Source organism: Macaca mulatta, chromosome 7 (assembly GCF_049350105.2).
Source record: "Macaca mulatta isolate MMU2019108-1 chromosome 7, T2T-MMU8v2.0, whole genome shotgun sequence".
Lineage (NCBI taxonomy): Eukaryota > Metazoa > Chordata > Mammalia > Primates > Cercopithecidae > Macaca > Macaca mulatta.
In genome coordinates, this window is record NC_133412.1 from 53,789,208 (window position 1) to 53,794,080 (window position 4,873).

Genomic DNA, 4,873 nt, shown 5'->3' on the forward strand with positions numbered 1-4,873 from the left:
TAATAAAATATGATATGTCAAATATATATATATGTCAAATATATATATACAGCACATAAAAATTAGCCTTTCTCAGTAGGAAGAATAACTAGTCATGGATGTAAATTTATTTTTTAAATAACACATAAAAGCATTATATATTGCTTAGGAATACATATAAAACCATTATCTATTATTTAGAAATGCAAAAATACATTTAAAAAATGTTTAAATGTTTGGGAATTATAAACACTGGCTTCTAGACACTAGTCACATATCTAGAAAGGGGGAAGATGAAAGAATGTCATCACATTCAATAAATATGTCAAAATGTTAAAATCTAGTAAGTATGAGATGAGGGTGCATGTTGCCCGGAATATTATTTTTTATATTTCTCTGTATATTTGAAATATTTAATAACACAATTTTAAATTTGAAATATCTTCTTTAAAATCATGGTAAGGCCAGGCGTGGTGGCTCACGCCTGCAATCCCAGCACTTTGGGAGGCTGAGGTGGGTGGCTCACCTTAGGTCAGACGTTCGAGACCAGCTTGACCAATATGGTGAAACCCGTCTCTACTGAAACTATAAAAATTAGCCAGGCGTGGTGGCATGCACCTATAGTCCCAGCTACTTGGGAGGCTGAGGCAGAAGAATTGCTTGAACTTGAGAGGCGGAGGTTGCAGTAAGTCGAGATTGTACCACTGCACTGCAGCCTGGCAACAGAGCAAGACTCCATCTCAAAAATAAATAAATAAATAAATAAATGTCTGGGTGCGGTGGCTCACGCCTGTAATACCAGCACTTTGGGAGGCCTAGGCAGGCGGATCACGAGTCAGGAGATTGGGACCATCCTGGCTAACACAGTGAAACCCCATCTCTACTGAAAATACAAAAAAAATTAGCCGGACATGGTGGCGGGCGCCTGTAGTCCCAGCTACTTGGGAGGCTGAGGCAGGAGAATGGCCGTGAACCTGGGAGGTGGAGCTTGCATTGAGCCAAGATTGTGCCACTGCACTCCAGCCTGGGTGACTCCATCTCAAGAAAAAAAATAAAAATAGAAAATAAAAATAAAAATCATGATTACAAACAACAATAGGCCGGGTGTGGTGACTCACACCTATAATCCTAGCACTTTGGGAGGCCAAGGCCAGTGGATTGCCTGAGCTCAGGAGTTTGAAACCAGCCTGGGCAACATGGTGAAACCCTGTCTCTACTAAAATACAAAAACAAAACAAAACACGAAAACAACAACAATAATGGCTAAGAACGTTTGTATATTAAGTAATTTTTTTTTTTTTTTTTTTTTTTTTTTGAGACGGAGTCTCGCTCTGTCACCCAGGCTGGAGTGCAGTGGCCGGATCTCAGCTCACTGCAAGCTCCGCCTCCCGGGTTTACGCCATTCTCCTGCCTCAGCCTCCCGAGTAGCTGGGACTACAGGCGCCTGCCACCTCGCCCGGCTAAGTTTTTGTATTTTTAGTAGAGACGGGGTTTCACTGTGTTAGCCAGGATGGTCTCGATCTCCTGACCTCGTGATCCGCCCGTCTCGGCCTCCCAAAGTGCTGGGATTACAGGCTTGAGCCACCGCGCCCGGCCATATTAAGTAATTTTTAGAGACAGAAAACAAGATCTAAGCAAGTGGAGAGACATGCTGGTACTCCAGAAAGGATAGTGTTAATGTTAATTCCTAGAAAAATTAATGTATAACTATGATGCAATTCCCACTAGAATCACATTGAATTATGTCTTGGTCCATTTTGGCCACTGTAACAAAATACTATAGATTGGATAGCTACTAAACAACATAAATTGACTTTTCCTAGTTTTGAAGACTAGGAAGTCCAAGATCAAGGCACAGGCAGTTCAGTGTCTGGTGAGAGCCCATTTCGTTGTTTATTTATGGTGCTTTTTTGTTATGCCCTCAGCGGGGGAAGGGACGAGCAAGCTCCCTTGGGCCTCTTTTTTTTTTTTTTTTTTTTTTTTTTGAGACGGAGTCTCGCTTTGTGGTCCAGGCTGGAGTGCAGTGGCCGGATCTCAGCTCACTGCAAGCTCCGCCTCCCGGGTTTACGCCATTCTCCTGCCTCAGCCTCCCGAGTAGCTGGGACTACAGGCACCCGCCACCTCGCCCGGCTAGTTTTTTGTATTTTTTAGTAGAGACGGGGTTTCACCGTGTTAGCCAGGATGGTCTCGATCTCCTGACCTCGTGATCCGCCCGTCTCGGCCTCCCAAAGTGCTGGGATTACAGGCTTGAGCCACCGCGCCCGGCCTGGGCCTCTTTTATAAAGGGACTAATCCTGTTTATGGGAGCTCTGCCCTGACATCCTAGCTACCTCCCAAAAGCTCTACTTTTTAATACTGTCACGTTGGGGGATAGGATTTCAACATAGGAATTTGGGGAGGGCACGAACATTCAAACCATAGCAAGTCATTTTACAAAAGTACACAAAATGAACGTAAAGTTCAAATGAAAAAATAAATGAATAGGCAAGAAAACTATGAAAATAAAAAATAGAAACAGGGAGAATTGCCCTACCAAATATTAACCTATATGATAAAGTCAGTATAATCAAAACAACATTAAAAGATGAATAAAAATGTATCCATGGATCAGAAATTGATCCCAAAATCAATGTAAGTGTATATAAGTATATATATACTTATATTAGTATATATAATATGTAGTATATATAGTATATATAATATATAAAAGTATATATTATATGTAAGTATAATATTATATATAAGTAACTATATATAGTATATATAATATATAGTATATATAAGTATATATAATACATATAAGTATATATAATATATGTAAGTATATATGTAAGTATATATAAGAACATAAAATATAAAACATAAAGTATATATAAGGACAAAAAATATAAAAAATATTCAGTGGGAAAAGGTTAATTTTTTAAATATAAGCTGGCTATCAATCTGGAAGAAAACACGATCTCATGCCATTCATAAAAATAAGGTTCTGATGGTTTAGAAATTTAAATATAAGGAATAAAGAATATGAACATGGAATGCACAGAAGAGAAACATGTGTTTTATAATATTATGACAATACACTCAATGTCATTAGAACTCAGGAATAAGTGAACTGAATACTTTGTGGTTTTACCAATAACTTGGAATATGATGTAGTTTTTAAAAATATTGATCCAGAGTCTCACTTATTGAGACAGAGAGATGAAAAAACCACATTGCTTAAGTGTGATTTTTTTTAATCAATCATAAAACATACTATACTTAAATATACCAATTTTTATAGGTCTGTACAAGCATAAGGAAAGATATGGACCAAGGGACATCGAGCTGTTACTATTGCTTGTTTTTGGGGTGAGGATGGAAGGGACTGCAAGAAGATTATTAACGTTATTCTTATATATATATATATGTATATATTTTACTTTTTAAAATAAGTAGACTTGCTGATATAATTTAAAAATAATAATTTTAAATATTTAGGCATACTGAGAAAAGAAAACCAAAGAGGCTTTGCAGACGCCCCCGCCGTCGGGAGCCCGGTACTATCAGCCGTGGCTAACCCCACTGTGTTCTTTGACATCGCCATCGACGGCGAGCCCTTGGGCCATGTCTCCTTCAAGCTGTTTGCAGACAAGTTTCCAAAGACAGCAGAAAACTTTCATGCTCTGAGCACTGGAAAGATAGGATTTGGTTATAAGGGTTCCTGCTTTCACAGAATTATTCCAGGGTTTATGTGTCGGGTGGTGACTTCACATGCCATAATGGCACTGGTGGCAAGTCCATCTTCGGGGAGAAATTTGATGATGAGAACTTCATCCTAAAGCCTACAGGTCCTGGCATCTTATCCATGGCAAATGCTGGATCCAACACAAATGGTTCCCAGTCTTTCGTCTGCACTGTCAAGACTGAGTGGTTGGTTGGCAAGCATGTGGTCTTTGGCAAGGTGAAAGAAGGTATGAATATTGTGGAGGCCATGGAGCGCTTTGGGTCCAGGAATGGCAAGACCAGGAAGAAGATCACCATTGCTGACTGTGGACAACTCTAATAAATTTGACTTAGGTTTTATCTTAACCACTAGACCATTCCTTCTGTAGCTCAGGAGAGCACCCTCCACCCCATTTGCTCACAGTATCCTAGAATCTTTGTGCTCTTGCTGCAGTTCCCTTCCATGTCTAGCTGGATTGAAGAGTTGAGTTTATGATTATGAAATAAAAACTAAATAACAACAACAAAAAAAAGAAAAACAAAGGAAAAAAATGAATTGGACTCAAGAGGTATAATGGCTATTATCCTAGAGTGGTGGTAGAAGAAAGGAAAGGATGGAGAGAGATTAAATAAATTAGTTGGTTATTGACACTTTTTTTTTTTTTTTTTTTGAGATGGAGTCTCACCCTGTCATCCAGGTTGGAGTGCAGTGGTATGATCTCGGCTCACTGCAAACTCCACCTCCCAGGTTCAAGCCATTCTCCTGCCTCAGCCTCCTGACTAGCTGGGACTACAGGTGCCTGCCACTAGGCCAAGCTACTTTTTTGTATTTTTAGTATAGACAGGGTTTCACCATGTTGGCCAGGCTGGTCTTGAACTCCTGACCTCAGGTGATCTGCCCACCTCGGCCTCCCAAAGTGCTGGGATTACAGGCCTGAGCCACTACACCCAGCCTGAAACTAGTTAAGCACAGGCAGAGTTCCTGGGGCCCAGAGGGATACATGAAATATAAGGCACAGACCTTACTCTCTATTGGCATAAAGTCTGATCATGGATGAAATTAAAACACTTGAAACCATTTACATATAATGACACAAGCCCCTCCAAAACTGTCAGGTTATTCATGTTTTATATAATGGTAGTTTCCTTTTCAACAGGTGAAAAATTAAAATTTTATTAACATGTTATA

General features: G+C 39.6%; 1 pseudogene; it reads left to right on the plus strand.

Moving 5' to 3' along the window:
- The first annotated feature begins 309 nt into the window (after window positions 1-309).
- Window positions 310-4,082, plus strand: LOC144329771 (peptidyl-prolyl cis-trans isomerase A pseudogene; annotated as a pseudogene).
- The last annotated feature ends 791 nt before the right edge of the window (window positions 4,083-4,873 follow it).